Source organism: Oreochromis aureus, linkage group 18, assembly GCF_013358895.1.
Source record: "Oreochromis aureus strain Israel breed Guangdong linkage group 18, ZZ_aureus, whole genome shotgun sequence".
NCBI lineage: Eukaryota > Metazoa > Chordata > Actinopteri > Cichliformes > Cichlidae > Oreochromis > Oreochromis aureus.
In genome coordinates, this window is record NC_052959.1 from 7,661,269 (window position 1) to 7,682,982 (window position 21,714).

The window sequence follows — 21,714 nt, forward strand, 5'->3', positions numbered from 1 at the left end:
TTCTGCCCCATCTCATCAGGAGGAGATAATGTGCAGTCTGTGAGTCGCACATTGTTGAGTTATAAGTGTTTCCAACTCGTCTTCATCATTACAGCAGGAAGCTGTAAAGTTTGAGTTGTAAGGGAGCTGATTTAAAGGTGGATGCTGAAATGGCTCAGGAATTGCCAGGACATTCATAGACTTTTTCATAGTTTTACATACTGTATGTAGAATTTTGTTTTGCTGATGTTGATGTGTAAGCAGCACTTTTGCTGATGTTTGTGTCAGGTGTAGCTTGGTGTCACTCTTTATTAGTGCTGAGCAGTTTCAGATGTTCAAATTTTTGAAAGTACACATGAGAAAAAGAGAGAACTCAATGCCACAAATAAGCAAAACACTGTCCAGCAGCTGCTCAGCACTGGCTGTTACTAAAACCACACTTAGAAAATATTCAGATGATCAAAGTGTTGTGGAAAAATAAACTGAGAATTAAAACAAAACTGATTTTCTGAGATTTATTGAAAGAAATGTTTGCAAAGGGATCAAAACAGCACAGACAGGCTTCGTACCAGCATTGACAAATAGGCAAAAATAATATGGAAAGCAAAGACATCCTGTCACAATCACAGGCTAATAGTAACTTTTGCAGGCTTCATGGTGGCAGAGTATGGAAAATAGGTCTCATGTATTTCTGGTACTTCAAAAAGTGTTTTTCTGGGACCTGACATGTTTCATCATGTTATTAATATTTAGTTGTTATTCTAATAAAGAATAGAAGTTAAAACACTTCTAATAGTACTAATTTGCCTCTCCCAAACACTTCCCATGTGGCTTGAAGACGGGGTGTTCAGAACAAACTCACTTTCAAACTGTACTTTCTGCAGCTTGTGCACTTGTAGATGTGAGAAGCAACTGCATTGCTGTGTCCTGTGATCAAATCCCATTGGAGCGCAGCTCGTTTACAGTTATTCCCCTTCCTTGATGCTGCACTTTTTTGTGATAGTGTTTAATAAGTAAAGACGACATATGACTTGAATTGGGAATAATGGCAGGATGTTTGATATATGGGTGCAGAGTTGCTCTTGTTAAACGTCCTCCCTGCTCATCAACAAATGGACTTAGGCTGTACAGCTTGTGTGTCTTGTCCTTCAGTTGAATGTCCTTTCCTCTAGTTAAGTCCTTAAATTCTTTGCTGAATGTGTTTTCCTGTGCAAGTTTTATTATGAACAGTTCCGCCTTTTGTCTGACTTGTGTTTTCACCTTTTGTTTGTGCGAGTCCTTTGAAATCTTTCACAAATTTCTGTAGACAACCAATAGCTTTAACAGCTCTTCTCCAGTCTGAGAATTTGGTGAGAGACGGTCTAGTATTCTTCTCCTTTCTTCTACTTTGGTGTTGGACACATCTACTGTTTTCAGCTCTGGATCGTTGGGCTTGACTTCAGTAAACTCGTCATTTTCAATGGGTAGCTCGCTTTGCCACAAAAACTCTGGACCTTTAAAGCAGTTAGAGTTGAGCAGCTGTTGGACACAGAGTCCTATTGATGCATGGTCTACACAATTACTTTCAGATGGTACTTGATGCCACTGTCGTGGGTCTGTGAGTGACCTTATCCTTTGAATCCTATTTGCCACAAACACGTGAAATCTCTTTGCATCATTGTTCACATTCCCCAACACTACCGTGGAATCTATCCTGAAGTGCTCTTCAAGATCACTTATCTCCAGCTCATTTCTTAACCTTACACTTGTTCTTGCTGCAACTACTGCAGCCGTTAGTTCAAGACTAGGGACAGTAGTGACCTTGGTTGGGGCTACATGTGCCTTTCCCAAGACTAAGGCACAATGAATATCCCCTTTGGATGTTACTGTTCTTAAATAACTACACTGTCTGTAGCCTGTCACACTAGCGTCGGAAAAATGGTGTAATTCACATTGTGCAATGTCTGTGTTTGCAGGTAGAACACATCTTTGAACTTTCACCTTTGACAGGTTAGGTTTTGAAGATCTAGGAGCCAGGATTCCCACTGTGTGCGGAGATCATCTGAGAGTGGCTCGCCCCATCCAACTTTCTCTTGACATAACTGATTTGCTTTCCTCTTAGGATGAAGGGTGCCACAAATCCCAGTGGGTCATACACTGATGCTATTGTGCGCAGGATTCGTCTTCTTGTCGTTGGGTGCTCTTTTACAGTTATTCTGAACGGAAACTGATAGGTTTGTAGCTTAAACCGATTCGCTGGAACGTTGAAGACAATGTAATTACACAGCAAAGCAAGACACGAGTAGGCAAAGTTCTTTATGTTTTACGTGCACGGGAGAGAACTGAACAAACGCCGTTCCTTCGCTTGACCCCAGTTACTCTCGTCCGCTCCCCCGTAACGCTGCTCTTTTATTGAGGTTACATAAATATACATAGGTTCATTTACATATGACGTCTACATACACACAAAGAGTACCTTGCCTGTGGTTTTGTAAGTGTGTGTGTGTGTGTGTGTGTGTGTGTGTGTGTGTGTGGGGGTCAGAGTGTGACCCCATAAAGACTTCCCTAAACCTGCTGGCCTGGAAGTCCAGCAGTTCATCTAAACAAAAGGCACTTAGCCTAAAACAGATATAGATACGTTTATCCTACCATAAAACAATAAGACAAGGTACGACCTCTCCCATGCTCCCAGAGTGCTCTGGAATGCACACAAAGTTTGCAGACTATTAAGGATCAAACCTCTACCAATCTACACCTAATTATAAAACTCTAAGAATATATAAGTAGATATTTCTAAGCATAAATGACAATCAACAATACAAAAACCTAACAGAAACTCATCAGCAGAAACGCACCACTGAACACCAAGTGCCCTTCCCATTAATGGCTCTCCAAGTGCCAGATCTAAGTCCTTAAATCTTTCTGTACACTTTTCTCTCGGCAATGACTTTATCACATTTTCACTGTTTGATATGAACTTGTGTAATCTTAGTTTACCTGTGCTACACAGTTCTCTACACAGTTCTTTGACTAATTTTATGACTTCTGCTTCTTACATAACACTTACAAGTCCATCATCTACATAAAAGTTCCTTTGAATGAACCTCACAGTGTTTGGAGTGAACTTTCTCTCACCTTGCGGGGCTAGATGTTTTAAACCAAAGTTGGCACAGCCAGGAGAAGAAGCAGCGCCAAAGAGATGAACCTTCATTCGAAAGACTGAGGGTGGAACGCTTAGGTCACCATGCTCCCACCATAGGAAGCGTAAGTAGTCCTACATGGAACTGGTGAAACATTGGTTTGACGTCGCACATTACAGCAGTGAAGCCCTTCCTGAACCTACGAAGCACTCCCACCAAAGTGTTTGTGAGGTCAGGCCCTGTAAGCAGGTGCATTTTCAGCGAGGTGTCTTGATATTGTCCAGAACAGTCAAAGACTACGCATATTTTGCCGGGCTTTTGAGGGTGGTGTACCCCATGGTGGGGAATATACCAAACAGGAGTATTACAGAGTTCTTTCTCTGGCATTTTCTCTGCATCACCACATGTTCTCCATGAAATTTGCATAGTCTGTGTGGTACCTTTGGTCCTCTCCAAAAGTTGATTCTGTTCATCTGAACGTAGCGTTTTGTGGAAGAAACGTTTCGTCACTCATCCAAGTGACTTCTTCAGTCTCAGCTGACTGCAGGTTTCCCCAATCTTATAAACAGTACATTTGCATAGTGACTGAAACCAGCCTACTGAAGGAACAATGGGCTGGGAGGTCAGCTCCTTAATCTTAATTATGCAAATTCTCATGACCCATTCATCAACAACCACTGACCAAAACCCACTGATCAAAGACCACTGATCAATGGCCATGAGTACCATTCACAGAGAGTTGGGGAATGGCTGCAATCACAGCATTGTAAGATGGCGAAAGATGTTGTAACATGGTAGACTAATGTGCCTGTGTTAATTCAGCTCCATATTATTGTGTTAAGTTGCACTGGGTTGGGAGTGGTTGTGTGTGTGTCACATTTTTGGTGAGCCAATGGCTGGAATGGGGTTGGACTAATTAGAGGCAGGTGTATTTGATTGCACTGATACACTGGTCTACTTATAGCCCACACTACAAACACTGCTGTGTCATTTTGTCTCTCTGTGCAGGTATGTAATGTGATGAAATCTGGTATGTTTGGGATGGATGGATTTTGTGCTATGAATTCTATAGTGAATGTGTCATTTTGTCTCTCTGTGCAGGCCAGGGCCTATTATATGCCACAGCCTAAAGGCAGCAGAATTGCAGAGGCTGGAGTGACCACTGGCTATATGCTTGCAGGGTGGTGGGTCTCAGAGGACAACTTCTAACCCTGTTGAAGGCAACACGTGGAGTGCAACTGGCAGTGTGGCATAGCTGGCTCTGGCCTTGGGACTGTGTTTTTTATTTGATTCATAAATGGGACACTGGACTGTTTTATCTTTTATTTCTTGATTATTTGTCAATAAATTATCTTTTAGAATTTTATTGACTCTCATCTCTTTGCCCACGGCTGAGACGGTTGATCAGACCTAGAATCTTTTTTATTGGGTGTGTTACAATGTACCCTTAGGCCCCCTCCTCGATTCAGAGATGGTCTTTCCCTTTTCACGTAAATGGCCTCCTTGACTCCGTGCTCAAACCAGCGTTCCTCCCTATCCAAGATGTGTACATCCTCATCATTGAAAGAGTGTCCACTGGCCTGTAGGTGTAAATAGACTGCGAAGTCCTGGCCTGACGAAGTAGCTCTTCTGTGTTGTGCCATCCGCTTCGCCAGAGGTTGTTTGGTTTCCCCGACGTATAAATCCTGGCAATCCTCCTGGCACTTAACAGCGTACACTATGTTACTCTGTTTGTGTCGGGGGACACGATCCTTGGGGTGGACCAATTTTTGGCGCAGCGGGTTTTGGGGTTTAAAAGCCACAGAAACCCGGTGTTTACAAAAAATGCGTCTCAACTGCTCCGATACTCCTGTTGTCCTTCTCTCCTGGATTGGCTGGAGCTTTCTTTAGGTGCCTTTCCAGCTTTGACAAAAGTCCAGCTGGGATAACCACATTTACTCAGGGTCGTTCTTCTGCCTCCCTGGCCGCTGTGTCAGTGGGGATGGTGTTCGCTCTGTGTTGTAGCGTCCTAATGACACCCAGTTTGTGCTCCAGTGGATGATGAGAGTCAAACCTTAAATACTGATCCGTATGTGTAGGTTTACGGTACACGACAGCATTTAGATGTCCCCCATTACTGATGGAAATCTCACAGTCTAAGAAGGCTAACCTGCCACTTTTCATATCCTCCCTGGTGAATTTGATGTGTCGGTCCACTGAGTTAATGTGATCTGTGAATTGTGGTACGTCCTGAGATTTGATTTTCACCCAGGTGTCATCTACATATCTGAACCAATGGCTTGGTGGTGTTCCAGGGTAGGATAGCAAAGCCCTCATTTAAATAAATAAATAAATTTTTATTTATATAGCACCTTTCAAGACAGAGTCACAAAGTTCTGCACATAAGATTACAAGTCATAAAAAGATTTAAAAAGAGAAAATAAAACAGGCAAAAAATTAACCAAAAGCAGTTTTAAAAAGGTGAGTTTTGAGTTGTTTTCTAAAAACAGCTACTGAGTCCGCAGTTCTTAATGTTAGGGGGAGAGAGTTCTACAGTCTAGGAGCCACAGTGGCAAAAGCTCTATCACCCTTAGTCCTCCTCTTAGTATTTTTTAAAGCAAGTAAGCCCTGATCAGATGACCTCAAAGACCTGCTAGCGACATAGGGCTGTAGTAGATCAACGATGTAGGTTGGTGCCAGTCCGTGCACAGCTCTGTAGGTCAAGACCAGGATCTTAAAATTGACTCTAGATTTAACAGGAAGCCAGTGTAACTGAGATAACAATGGCGTCACATGTGAGTACTTGGAGGATTTTGTCAAAAGCCTAGCTGCAGCGTTTTGCACAACCTGCAGACGATCCAGAGAACCTTTGCTTAGACACATAAACAGCGAATTACAATAATCCAAGGGTGACGAAGTAAATGCATGTATAGCAATCTCCAGTTCAGAATGAGATAAAATCGGGCTTAGCTTAGCCACATTTCTTAAATGATAAAAACAAGACCGAACCAGAGATTTCACATGCCCATCCAATGTGAGACTCGAGTCAAAGGTGACACCTAAATTCCTGATAGAGGATTTAACATAGAGTGAGAGAGGACTAAGGGCTTTCACTATCTGTGATAAAAATCTATCAGGGGCGCATACGAGGACTTCGGTTTTCCCCTCGTTGAGTTGGAGGAAATTTGCAGCCATCCAACATTTGATCAAATCTAAGCAATCATTCAGACGCTGAAGCTTAGATAAATCCTCGGGCATAAAAGAAACGTACAACTGAATATCATCAGCATAACAGTGATAAGAAATGTCCTCAAAAGAGCCCATTATATGCTGGAGGGGGAGAAGATATATTAAAAACAATAAAGGCCCCAAAACTGACCCTTGAGGGACACCATAAGTAAGGGAGGTAGAGGATGATCTAAAATCGGAGACTGCCACAGAAAAGGATCGGTGATGGAGATAAGAGGAGAACCACTCTAATGCAGTTCCAGATACACCAACCCAATTTTTCAGCCTTTCAATGAGGATGTGATGGTCAACTGTGTCGAAAGCTGATGTGAGGTCCAACATGAGTAGAACAGAGCATTTTCCTGCATCATTATTCATCAAGATATCACTTGAGACCCTAAGAAGAGCTGTCTCCGTGGAGTGAAATCGATTTAAACCGGACTGAAACTTATCGTAAATGCCATGTTTATCTAGAGCTGCCATAAGTTGCTTAGCCACAACCTTTTCTAGAAGCTTAGCAATTAACGGTAATTTAGAGATAGGTCTATAACTGCTCCAAAGAGAAGGGTCTAGTTGAGGTTTTTTAAAAGTGGGAGAATAGCAGCGTTTTTAAAATAAACCGGAACTATACCAGATGCCAGTGAAGAGTTGATTAAAGTGAGCACACATGGGCCAATAGACTGGAAGACATTTTTGAATAATGATGCAGGTACAATGTCAAGTGAACAGGAGGATGCTTTTACTGAATTCACTAATTTTACCAACTCAAGTAGTGAAACAGGAGAGAAAGTATCAAAGATAATGGGCGAGATGGGGTAGAGATTGAGATAACAGGTGCTGAGTGTGTAAAATTCATTCTCATGTTATGAATTTTTGCAAGCAGAAAAGAGAGAAAATTTTCACAGTCCTCGTTAGAAAAAATAGGGCCCTGAGCAGAGCAGGAGTAACAATGTCACTAATGGTGTTGAATAGCACCTTAGGATTGCCTCTGCTCTTTGTAACCAAGTGTGAGAAATGGGCAGCCCTCGCATCTCTGATCGCATTATTAAAAGAAGCTAAAAGGTCCTTAAGAGAGAGGAGGTGAACATTTAGATGAGTTTTCCTCCACCTGCGCTCCGCTTTACGACAATCACGTTTTAGACAACGAATACTGTCATTTAGCCAAGGAGGAGATTTGGAGGCAGAAACACTCCTCGTCTTAACAGGACAAATTTCATCTAAAATAGAAAGGCAATAATTATTAAAAAGACTGGTTGAGAAATCAACACCATTTTGAGGAGATAGCTGTAAGTTAAAAGCATCCACAAATTTCTCCGCTGTGGAGGAGTTTAAGATGCGAGAGCTAACCATCCGTCTAACGGGGACAAAGGCTCATTAAAAGACAAGTTAAAAACAATAACATAGTGATCAGAAATAAAAATGTCCCCAGAGCAAATAAAATCAATATTTAGACCGAAAGAAAAAACAAGGTCCAGTGTGTGACCTTTCCTGTGTGTAGGACCGGACACATGCTGAGTCAAATGAAAAGAATCCATAATGTTCATAAAGTCTCTGGCGAATGGCTCGGAGTCATCATCAACGTGAATGTTCAAGTCCCCAACTATAAGCACCCTAGACAGCTTCATAGTAGCGGATAAGAAGTCACTGAGCTCCGATAAAAATAACCTGTTATATGCAGGTGGATGATACACCACAGCACAGTAGAAAGGATCCTTGTTACCAATTTTAAGCAGCTGCAGCTCAAACGAACGGAAATGTCCAGTTTTCACGCGCGGCAGGAGAAACGGTCCTGAAAGCCACGGCAAGCCCACCACCCGACCAGACAACCGAGGCTGGGTAATAAAAGTATAGCCATCCGGGCAGAGTTCAATAAGTGACGAGTAGTCTACATCTCGCTGCCAGGTCTCAGTCAAGAATAAAAATCCAGTTTTTAGATAATATAAAATCATTCAACAAGAATGATTTATTAGACAGAGATCGAGCGTTAAAAGCGCCATATTCAGTGAGCTAGAAGCCTCATTATTTGCAGAGGCTCGAGTTAAGGGACGTAAATACACAGGGTTCGAGCCGTCACGCTCGTAGAATCCACTCACCGAGGGAAGAAAAAGCCAGCCCGCAGAAGAGTCTGGATAAACCCTCCTAAGGTGGCAAGGTCTCAAAGAGCTGGGCCCAGCGTATCCAAACAAGGCCGTGGAAAACAAGTCCCCCTCCATGGAGCTTTTCTGGACACAGGAGACAGCGCACGCTCGACGTCGCTTACCAGCCAAACCACGCCGCCAGTAAAGCCTGAGCTTTACCTGAATGCCTCCTCTTCTCCTCTCTCTTCTCCGTGGTCTAGAGGGACCACTGAAATCGCCTGATGAGGATCCAGCTAATGGAAGAGGGTGGAAAATGCCAGAGGACGACGAGACATCGTGTGGCATCATAGAGGATCGGATGGATAGCAAAGCCAGGCGATCATACACCAGGGCAGCAAATACATCATTAAAACTGAGTGAGAACAGTAGAGCAAAAAACAACAACACAACAGTAGTAGAGCGTGACAAACTGCACCCGGCAGCGGCAGAGCCAAACACAGGCGCCATCATACCAGAAGTGACAATGTGAGATGTCACTTCCGGTGACTTTTCCACTTCTTCCATGTACAAATTGGCCATGATGGGTGAAACTGGGCCCATGGCACACCCATGTTTCTGCCTGTAGAACTGACCCTTGTATGTGAAGTAGGTGGAATGAAGACACAGTTCCAAAAGCAAACACACTTGGTCGATGCTGCGACCGGTTGGGGTGAGAGAAGGAAGACAGGAGAGAAGACATGCTGTGGAAGAGAGACAGAGATTAATAACATGTACGATTCAATGCAGAGAGGTCTATTAACACATAGTGAGTGAGAAAGGTGACTGAAAAGGAAAAACTCAATACATCATGGGAATCCCCCGGCAGCCTACGTCTATTGCAGCATAACTAAGGGAGGATTCAGGGTCACCTGGTCCAGCCCTAACTATATGCTGTAGCAAAAAGGAAAGTTTTAAGCCTAATCTTAAAAGTAGAGATAGTGTCTGTCTCACGAATCCAAACTGGAAGCTGGTTCCACAGAAGAGAGGCCTGAAAACTGAAGCTCTGCCTCCCATTCTACTTTTAAATACTCTAGGACCAACAAGTAAGCCTGCAGTGTGAGAGCGAAGTGCTCTAATAGGGTGACATGGCACTATAAGGTCGTTAAGATAAGACAGGGCCTGATCATTTAAGACCTTGTATGTGAGGAGCAGGATTTTGAATTCAATTCAAATGTTCTTTCTCTTTATTAGAGTCTGAAAAGATGCTTTCCAATGCTTAAACTTAAGTGGATCCTCACTAAATACAGAAGGCTCTGGAACAGGTAGTCTATTAGCTGACATAAGTTCTGCCAAAACCTTACTCTCGTAAGTGACGTTTAACTCTCTTCTTGTGAGGGTTGATTAGCATTATTCTTGGACTCTGTTACCTGTAAGTTTGCAGGGTTTAGTGTGACTCTTTCTTGCTTTACTGAAGCATAGTCTTCCTCATAAACCTGTAGTTTTGCCTGTGCTGCTTTGAATCCTTTCAGATTTTCCAATCTTTCAATTTCTCTTCTTAAGTCTTCAACTGACCTTCTCCTTGCAGCACTTTCCTCTTGTTGTCTCTTTATCACAGCTGCTTTCTCTTTTCTCTTTAACTTGCACTCAGTTTCCTCCTTTTCCTCTAGGAGACGTTGTGACATTGCAGCAGCTTCTTGCTCTGCGGATATGCGTTGTCTTCTTCAAGCATTTGCATTCTTTCTCTGTACTTCTCTTGTTCCGTCATTATCTGTTGATATCATCTCTGTAAGTGACAATCACAGTGTCTGGAAGCCAGTGGTTTTTATGTTTGTAGTCATTTAACTTACATTCATCCAGCTTAGGGAGGAGAAATGTCAGGTTGGTGTAGGCAGGTTACTTTAGGAGCTAGGTGCATTTGATTTTACTTTGTGGCTGGGTTGCATCTGTGGTGGTCAGTTCAGGCAGGAGTACCTATCCCTGTTAGGCTTAGTGAGTTACTTTAGGGAACTTTATAATGTTTAGGTTGCAATGAACGCAGGTGGAGCTTCTAGCTTGGGAGCACATCTGTGACTGTGTAGGCTGCCTGTTTGTTGGCTGCTTTTTAGCTTGGCTACAGTTACCATGGGGAGCAGGGTGGCTCTCCCATTAAACTTTAAGCTCCACTTTAATGACAAACAATTATCTAGGACACATATGTTTCATAATGCAATAATGAATAAAACTGTTCAACAATCAAGCTTTGGTTCAGGTCATTACTTGATCCAAACAGCCCAATGTCCCACACTAAGTGTAATGTCACTATCAAACACTCCTCCTTTATACAACATTTCTGCAGCTTCTGCTTGGAATCTGCACTTTAAAGACCAAATATGAAAGACTTAATATGTGTTAAAATGTATGAATACTTTTAATTGTAAATTAACATTCGAGTGATAGATTTGTTGGAATGTCAGCTGAATTTGCCAGTAACCTCAACTTCCCAGTGGTATTGTTTTCCTCTTAAAATGTGTTACTCTATTCTTATGGATATTTTCACATTCAAAACTACCTGTTTTTGCTGTTCAGATTTCCTTTGGAAATTAGGATGTTAGTCTACACCCAAAGATATGGTTGATGACTAAACAACTGCTTTTCTCTGTCCAGCTGCCACAGAACAAAGGCAGGGTACACTTAGCAGACTGCCAATTTATCTCAGGGCTAGCAATATATGTCATGTAAAACCCACTGAAATGCTTAAATAATAGTTATTCATAACACCTAACATGGAAAGCTTTCTTTCCAAACCTGAGCTGTTTCAGATGCTTTTTGAAATTCTGAGCTCTCTGATCTCAGGTTAAGGTGTCTTGAAAGCACTCCTGCTTCTTGTCTTCCCCTAATGTTGGCCACCTGTCCAAGAGTACTGAAGATCTGAGGTCACACATCCCGGTGACAACAGCGTGCCCACCCCAGAAAACAGAGGCCCATGATTCAGTCCTGTCTGCCAAGGGTCTTGTGTCCCTTGAGTTAAGTTTTTGTCACTCTCTGTGTCCCCTTTCTTTGGTGTTAATTCCATTTTATTAAGCAGTAGTGTGATTACTGCACATGTGAGAGACACAGGAAAAATGCAGGGCTGTAGAGAGCTGTTGATAATATTTACTAAATGATTTGTAAAACAATGAGATACAGATTTGGATAGTTTTGTCGGGATGGGGTGAAGTAGAGAGGTGCAAGACTTTAACTGATGCTTAATTTCTTCCAGATCTTTAAAATCTACAGGTGAGAATGTGGACATTTAGCTTGTGGCAGTAATTTGATCAGAATGTGATGCAGTACTAGATAAATAACTGTGAGAAGCTAAGATACTACTATTCAACCTGTAATCTTATATTTTGTATTTTGCAGATTTACATTAAAAAAATTATAAAGTTAACCAGCGACACTGAGAAAGCAAGAACAACACTCATTTGAATTATGACAGTGACTCACAAATTTATTTTAAAGGGGACTTCTAGGTTAGAAAAAGAAGGCCCAATACTTACAGTTCTAGAGGTCGTGACACAAAGTTCACAAATCTAAGTTTGTTGTCAGGCTGCGAGTCATACATGTGAAGGCAAAAGGCAACGCAAACAACTCAGTCAAGGGGAAGGTAAAAGTTGGAACACAGATGGATTCATTCACCAAGAAAGTGAAGAAAAGTAAATCTCACACACATAAAAAACATCATTGCCAACAGAGAAGTTACAAAGATACATACATATGTCATTTATAATTTTGTTCTAACCTTTAGGGCCCTACATGGTCAAGCTCCTCAATATTTATCTGACCTGCTGAAACCACATTCATCTTCTTGGGCTTTAAGGTCATTAGATCAGAGACTGCTGGTGGTACCGCGCACTCGTTTTAAAACTCGTGGTGATCGGGCCTTTCAGACTGTGGCACCACGGTTGTGGAATTCTCTTCCACTGTCTCTACGCTGCACGGACTCCATTGATTCTTTTTAAAACAGCTGAAGACATTTTTATTTAGAAAAGCATTTGATTAATTTCCTCTCATGCTGTTTTTATAGTTTTATAGTTTTACTTTGTTTTATTTGCTGTTTTATTTACTGTTATATTGTTTTATATTTCCATTTCCTGTGTTGTAAAGCACTTTGTGATTTTGTATCTGTGAAACGCGCTATATAAATACATTTTACTTACTTACTTACATACAGATATCTCTAACTATAATAATGACTGAATGCTGTGAATGTCCCAAAAGCCCACAGTATGAACTCTACTTCAACTAATAAGTCACTAAGATAACATAAAAAGGAAATTCAATATGTCCACAGGATCTCCTGTGTGAAAACAGCTAGCTGTAAATGAAAAAAAAGAGAAAGCTTGAAACCTTCAGAAAGCAGATTGACAAATTTTACAATAACCTCAGATAACATCCCCAAAATATTACGACTTTTGAACTTGTTGCTATCTGTGACATCATACTTGGAAGTCTTGATATGCAGAAAACTCTAAAACTATTTTAAAAAGTGTAAAACAATGGTACAATGATACAGAGGGGCAGTCATACTTTGAAATGATCAAGACTAACCTGACAGTCATTCAATGCATGAATCACAAGTTAAAAGGCAATTTTAATATATTCCTAATGCCATTTCCAAGTTTTTTAACTCCTCCAACCACCGCATGGCCAACACACACACACATATATATATAGATATATATATATATCTATATATATATAGATATATAGATATATATCCACGTTCGCAGCATGACGTCACATTGGAATCCGACGTATGACTTCACGAATCAGCGTGAGAACCCCGTGTATCCATGACTACGCTCTGTAAAAAAAAACATTTAGCAGCGTTTCTTGCAGCACAGATTACTGTCTCTCAGCTACAGCAGAAAACGTTTTTAAACTTTTCAGCTATTTTAACGATAGTCAGAATTGTAAACAGCCAGTTTAAGTTTGCAGCTTACTGATCACTTTCCTCCAGTCCAGTGGATTTAAACCATTTTTAAAATGGATAGCGGAGACGGTGAGATCAACGGCGCTAACCAAAGTAAGAACATCTCATTTCAATTTTCTGATGTATTATCTGACAGTTTGTTACAACACATGCTCGTAAAGGCCTCGGTCACACAGTCTAGATACCTCCGTTTGGTGCGGTGTTTCTCCCGGTACATCAACTGTTTCCTGACCGCCTATGGGGACTGGAGAATATACATGTTTTTGTCTAAGCAGGGATGTTTCACGGGCTTATTTAAATGCTGGTGCTGCATGCTATTTTCAGCTTAAATTTGAGATTGAATTGTTTTGTAAAATGAAAGAAATAACCTTATGATCTTTATGAAAATTAAGCAGTTTTGTAGTATTTTATAATAGTGACTGTGGCCTGAGGAAAAGCTGATATTCAAAGCTAATAAGTTCATCACAACTGCAGTGCATGCAATAGTAACCTCACCTATGTAGTTTTTAGCACTTAGTTTTCAGGTGCACCAATATTGCATAACTGGAATTTGTGGACTGTTCTCTCATCATGAGTGTTAAATATAAAATATTTCTCTGTTTCTAGATGTGCAGCTAAGATTTACGCCCGCTGCTCCATTTAGTGGAGCGCTTTGAACATTACGCTGCAGTAGGTCCAGAGATGAGTTTGCTCCGGGATACTATCATGCGTGGGTTGTTCAATGAGTTCAGCCTGGAAACTGCGATTGAAATTTTTTATAATACTCTGGGGCTTGGAAATATTGATGATATTGCACGAGTGGACCTAGCTCTGCAAGCAGCTGGCATAGGATTAAATCCAGCAGTAGGAGCAGAAGGTCCGTGGGACAATGAAGCACTACCTGTTCCAGCAGCTGACATGGAAAACAACCTGGCGGTTTAGCTGAAGATCACTGGGACCATCAAGGTCTTCATCTACCGGCAGTAAATGTGGACATTAATCTGCCCGGGAAGAAGATCAGTTTGCTGATGACATGTGGTGGGTCTGGGAAAGTGACATTGATTCTGGCGCTGAAAATGAAAGCGACCTTGAAAGCAAATCTGAGGATGAGGTCCCAGAGTTAATACCTGTCATCCCAGAACCTCAAGAATCCGGGAGCCCTCCAAGAGAGGGAGCTGATGAAAGCGATCTCTTTGGCTCCAGGAGGCGCCAAAGAGAGGAAAATAATAATGGCGACAGTAACGAGATGAACAGGAAGCGATTGAGGAGCCTCAACTCAGGCAACGAACCGTCAGACACCACCTCCGAAAGTGAGGATAATGAAAATGAAGACACGGTGTCATCACCCTCTACTTCAGCTGACACAGAAGCAGGACAGAAGAAGAGAAAACGGGATGATGATGATGAGGACAATGGAAGAGACAAAAAAATGTGTAAAAAGTAACAAAATTGTGCTGCTGGACCCTCAGGATTGACCCCCCGACCCCTCTCACCCTCCTATGTGGTGTGTTTGTGTGTGTGCACCATCAGAGACTGTGACTTTGAGAATCTGGAAGTGCCTGGTGGCATCTTTATCTGTCCTCCTTGTTGTTTACAAGGAGAGTTCTTTATAAACTCTGTTCCTCAAAAGCTGGCAACATTAGAGACTGCTACTCACTCCAGGGCTTCCCCAGAGGCTGGGTTACAACCCTCAGCTAACTCTGGACCCCTGAGGCCAAGATGCCAGCTAGGGACTGCACCCGGCTGTCACTGCCTGAGCAGGGTCAGTGCTCTCGCGCAGCTGCAGCCCTCTTTATGTGTGCCAGAGGCCCACGAGCCTGCTGGTTTTGTTTTGTGTGTGCCAGGGGCGCCCATGCCTACTGGTTTTGAGCCTGTTTTTGCTGGGGGGACCGAGGAGCCCGTCCAGCCTGCGCCGTCATCAGCAGCTTCCGCTGAGGGGTCTCAGAAACCGCTTCAGCCTGCTGCTTTCGCTGGGGGGACCGAGGTGCCCATCCAGCTATCACCATCGCCTGCAGTGCCACCACCTGCGGCTCCCACGCCGCCGCCTGCAGCGCCTCCGTCTCCGGCTTCCACGCCGCCGCCTACAGCGACATCCTCGTCTGGTCCAGCCTCCGTGTCTGCATCCGCGCCTGGTCCAGCCTCCGTGTCTTCTTCCTCCCCTGGTCCAGCCTCCGTGTCTTCTTCCTCGCCTGGTCCAGCCTCTGTGTCTTCGCCCTCGCCTGGTCCAGCCTCCGTGTCTGCATTCTCGTCTGCTGCAGCAGCTTCATCATCACCATCCTCGCCTGCAGCAGCAGCAGCTTCATCATCATCATCCTCGCCTGGCCTGGCCTCTGCTTCATCATCATCATCCTCGCGTGGCCCAGCCTCTGCTTCATCATCATCATCCTCGCCTGGCCCGGCCTCTGCGTCAGCTTCAGCTTCGCCTGGCCCGGCCTCTGTATCAGCTCCAGCCTCTCCTGGTTTTTCTTCAGCAGCAGCTTCAGCCTCATCCTTCTCCTCATCCTTGCCTGGTTCTGCTGTTGGCACGCCGCCATCCGGTCCGCGTCTACCGCATCATCATCACCGGCCGTTTTCTCGGCCGTTGGCTGGTCATCATCGCCGTTGTGGGCGTCCTCCTGAACGAGGTTGTCGCCGCCACTGCCTTCTTCGTGGACGGCCTCCCGAACTGTCTCAGCCTGGCCTTCTGTGCTATTGGCCCCCAGGCCGGCCACCTGAACTACACTGAAAAAAATGCAATAGGGTGGTTGTTGAATTTGCATAGAATTACTTCATATATCCAGCATGACTAATTTAAATTTCACATCTAAACATATTTTTGTCTTTTAATTTTCACATATTCTTTAAGAATATTCATTCTTTTAGAATAAATCATGTTGAAAAGAAACAAGTTAGTCGTGTTTTATCCTCAAGCTCCGCCCCCTGGAAAGGAAAAATCGGCTGCACTGTCCGCCATTTTTGTCTCTCGCTTTGGAAAATCTACTACCATCTGGAGTTTTACACTTGAAGGTAAATAAGATTTTAAAGCTAACACACCAGTGAGAAAGAGTGTAGACCCTTTATATATGTGGACTTTTACTGGGGTGTTGTTATTTTACAGGTATGTGGGCTGTTTATCGAAAACCAGGAAAGGTCAATGTTAGGCTCCAGTTAGCTAATGGTAACCGAAATTATGCGATAAGCAAATTAGTAATTAACATATATAATGTGAGTTAATATTGTTTATATATTCTTTCAGTCTAAATTAACAGACTATTACAAACTTGCATTGGTGTCTGTAGTAAGTGGTGGTACCTGCAGTGTCTTAACCATTAAACAAGCTAATGTAGGGCCGGGATATGACTAGTTTGTTGAAACATGTCTGCTGCCAATGTGACTGCGCACACATGGTAACATTACCAGCACATAGCCACAGCCGCTATAAACATGCTAAAAGGTCAATCTAGCTTCTGTAGTCAGCAGCTGGAAGACTCAACACAACCGTTACACTGAATCTTGGGTCTATCTAAATGTTGTGTGTCCTGTTTGTAAGCCCAGAAAAAGAAATTAAATAAAATGACGACCTTGAGCTTCAAGCTAATGCAAGCGTAATGCTATAGCATAAAGCTAATGCAATGATGAGGTTGTTAAATTAGTAAAAATACAGTAAATATATCCAACATGAATAATTTATATTTTTGGTCTAAACATAATTAAGTCTCACGCCTTTCACTTGTTTTAGAAGGATGTTCAGTCTTTTAAAACCAGTCATATCAAAATAACAGAAAATAGTTATGTTTTCTGTTGAAACTCCACCCCCCAGGGTGTGTTCTGTGAGGGAAAATTCACTGTGGCGGTCCGCCATTTTTTGTCTTCGCTTCGTTTACCTTTGGTGCTGAGCTTTACTTTGTCGAGGTAAACTGAAAACTACATGTTTGAGAGGAAACGAAGAGAACATCCATTAGATGGGGAAGTTTTTCTCATGAATTGCCGTTGAGCAACATAATGGAAAAAACAAGTCATTCCTTAAGTTAACTAACGATAATGCTAGCTTAAGCTGCGGGACAATATTATGTGCATTAGCTTTTTTCAGTGTGTGCCCAGTCACATTCGCTTGTTTTTTTCTCAGTGAATACAGACTAACTAACTTGTGTCCATTTAGTTAACTGGTTGTACCTAAAATGTTTTAGTTAAACAGTTAAACAAGCTAGTTTGCCATGGGTGGGCTCTGTGTGTGTGTGTTCGGAGGGGGGGGGGGTCTTCACTAAAGTCGGTTTATTTAGGGCATGACACCTATGCAGTACTCATTAGGAGAGGAAGTGCATGACTTGGGGCTTTATTTCATGTTCTGGGGCAGTGAATGTAATGTACTGATAACATGTTAAAGACAAACAAAAACCCAACAAATTATTTTAACTGATTTATAGAGAGACTGAGAGGAGGGCTTAAAGAGATAAGAAAAATGACAATATAAATATGTTTAATTTATTTTTCTGTATCGATATATGGTGCTTATCCCTGCTGAAGGGCAGATTGGTGTTGCTTCAGAACAATTCTCTAGCGTTGTTACGTAGAGGTGTTACAGTTAAGGTTTTAATAACATTATTTTATTTACTAGTGAAGCTTTGCATATGTTATCTCACATTCTGTAAGGTAAATTTTCTGGAAAGGTCAAATTAATTAATTTAACTAAGTATTAATGAAAGACCTTGATGTGTATATGACACTAATAGATGTAGTTTCTGGGTCATTTGGCAGAACTGCAAAATGGCCAGAAGGAGGCAACTGCTGTGGTTGCAAACAGGCTTTGGGTGGTATTGAAGTAAGGGCAACTATGGAACTGCTCAGCAACATGGGACCCATAGCTAATAAATAGTAATATGACAAAAATAACAACTTTGTGTGGATGTAACCTTGTGAGATCTGAGATTTTGACAGCATTTTTATGTGACAACTTCTCTTTTTAGATAAATGCAGAGTTTAAGCGCATTACCACCATGCCACTGCAGTCCAGATTACTCTCGCAGATAGATGTGCTATCTGACAAACTAATAAAGGTCTTCAAAAGGCGAGGAGGACAAAGAGGAAGAAGACTTCAGAACATTCTGGAGCCCACGGCCCAGGTAAGAAAAAAAAAAAAAAAAAATTTGTGTATACACTTTAGGAAAATAATAATTTTAACCAAATGCTGCTTGTCACTCTATGCCAGGAGTATGTTGAAAATCACCTGGGATTTTCACAATTTACCATGGGTGCGGGGTTTTTTTTCTTTTACCTGCATTAGAACTATGTGTGGAGTTCATAGTTGAACACCTCTCTATGCTCTGACAGTATTCTGCTTCTTTGCATGGAGATTTCACTTCAGAAATGCATTACCTTTTTAAGCATTATGAGGACTCAAATCACATGCTGTAATGAATCCATTTTGTTCACCTAATGTGTTAATGTTAACATTTTTGGAATAGTGACACAGATTAAAATAAGATTTGGTATAATGTTCTTTGACCTGTGTTCTGTTTAATTAAATTTTGGATTTCTGCATTTTCTAGGCCGCAGATGAAGCCATTATCCAACGATCTAATAAGGAAACAACCATGGGAATTTACATCATAAAGTCAAGAGATACCAATGGCAGCCCTGAGGACATCGGGATAGTCCTTGAAGGCCAGAGAGTCTGGCAGGATTTGGATAACTATACCCTAGCAGCTGCAATGCTGTTTGGACTAATGTACACTTTGAACCTCACCTACCCACTGGAAAAGTATACCTTGGAGGTATTATAGAAACTGTTTATGGAGCTCATAAGGAACAGCCTTTCAAAGAAGGCCCTGGTTTTCAGGACCAGACTGTACGATTGAACAGTTTTCCAGTTATGATGTGGGAACAACATGTTTACCTCTTCGAATATGTACCATCCTTTCTTTTAAGCCAGCACTGGTAAAGTTGCAGTACATAGTGAAACTTATTTTTCTGGCACTTTTCAACTTGGGGCCTTTATTACTGCAGTGTTCAGTGTTCACTTTTCAAGCCATGGCTCTTTTGAAAAAAAATTCAAACTTTGAATGTCCATTTTTCTCAATGGAAATGGTGCCTTGCACCAATTTCACCAGTTAGCAATTTTTTTTTTCCCAAGGTGCACCACTACAAACAGATTGCATGGTCTAGTATTAGTGATTGTGATGTTTAGTGATAGAAGCAAGCCAATACTAATCAGTTTAGGTCTCTTGGTTTTGTGCCTGTGGATTATAATGTTATTTTAAGTCTCCTTTTGTGTCATTTTAATAATTACACCCTTTTGCCATATTACCTTATGGCTCTTACATTTAAAAACTATTTTTTACATAAGCGTGATGTCATAAGGCCCCACAATGTTGAATCCAGGTTACAGCAGATAACTTTGAGGAATGTTGTGGAATGTTTTTCAAGAGATGCATTGTACAAATATGACTGATGTATATTTTGGAAGCCTGAATTGAAAGTCCATTGTTACAACTGTGTAGTATTTTCAAAAATACAGGTCATTGTTCAAAAATGTTTTGCTTATTTCTTTGATTGAAGAGAAAGTGTACAGTACATACAGTAAGATCAGCCTTAATTTAGTTTTATTTATTGAACACTCAATTATATATTAGATTATATATTATATATTAGAAATTTGTTATAAAATAAAATGAGCTTACCATAAAATAATCTTGTCAATATAACACATAGTAGTCCAATACAATTAACACAAAAAGTTCATGTCTGATAAACAAGTGGTTTCTGTAAATATTTGACCAGAATGAAAAACGTAACAACAACATAAAAAAGTCATGTTCATGTTACCAGATAAATGTGTGCAGGTATAACATGAAAAACTCAGGTTAACCAAACATAACTTAATTTCGTGCAACCGCTTACAATAATTTTTTTATGTTTATCCCACTGATTATTTTTTTCAGTGTATGTTTCGGACTCTGCTCCCCTGTGTGTTTTGTTTGGGACTCTAGCTCCTCCATTTCCTTCCATTTATTAAACTGATTTGTATTACATTAGACTGCTGATTTATTGTGAATGAATGATATTGTTTTATGATGCATTATACTGCGGAGTTATAAAAATACCGTTTTCAGAGAGTCATGGCCTTTATTTGTCTGATTAGAAGAGAACAGAACATACCGGAGAGGTTTTCTGCCCCATCTCATCAGGAGGAGATAAAACAGGGAGCCAAGGCCGCCACTTAGGCACCGTAAGAGAGAAAGAATGTGAATGTTTAGGGTTTTACGACTAGGTGGGGACCAGTAGAGGCTATAAGAGGCTGAATAACCCTCCACCATTTTGAGATTTGCTGTGACCCTCTGCATGCATGTCTCCCCATCCGGATGGTTTATGCTCATAAAGTATTGAATTGTATGGAAATAAATAATTGTTGATTGAGCATTTATACACCGAGTATTGTCCTTCCTTCAGCCCAAAGATTAAAAAGAATTGGGAGATTTTAACTTCCTGTCTAGGTTGTTCATTGCAGCAGATAGTTGCCCCCAACTGAGCCTGCTTTCAGAAAAATATGTAAACACTAACCAAATTGTGCTGTTAGACACTCAGCATTGACTTCCATCTCCAATGAGTTCCAATGTGCAGTCTGTGAGTCGCACATTGTTGAGTTATAAGTGTTTCCAACTCGTCTTCATCATTACAGCAGGAAGCTGTAAAGTTTGAGTTGTAAGGGAGCTGATTTAAAGGTGGATGCTGAAATGGCTCAGGAATTGCCAGGACATTCATAGACTTTTTCATAGTTTTACATACTGTATGTAGAATTTTGTTTTGCTGATGTTGATGTGTAAGCAGCACTTTTGCTGATGTTTGTGTCAGGTGTAGCTTGGTGTCACTCTTTATTAGTGCTGAGCAGTTTCAGATGTTCAAATTTTTGAAAGTACACATGAGAAAAAGAGAGAACTCAATGCCACAAATAAGCAAAACACTGTCCAGCAGCTGCTCAGCACTGGCTGTTACTAAAACCACACTTACAAAATATTCAGATGATCAAAGTGTTGTGGAAAAATAAACTGAGAATTAAAACAAAACTGATTTTCTGAGATTTATTGAAAGAAATGTTTGCAAAGGGATCAAAACAGCACAGACAGGCTTCGTACCAGCATTGACAAATAGGCAAAAAATAATATGGAAAGCAAAGACATCCTGTCACAATCACAGGCTAATAGTAACTTTTGCAGGCTTTATGGTGGCAGAGTATGGAAAATAGGTCTCATGTATTTCTGGTACTTCAAAAAGTGTTTTTCTGGGACCTGACATGTTTCATCATGCTATTAATATTTAGTTGTTATTCTAATAAAGAATAGAAGTTAAAACACTTCTAATAGTACTAATTTGCCTCTCCCAAACACTTCCCATGTGGCTTGAAGAGGGATGTTCAGAACAAACTCACTTTCAAACTGTACTTTCT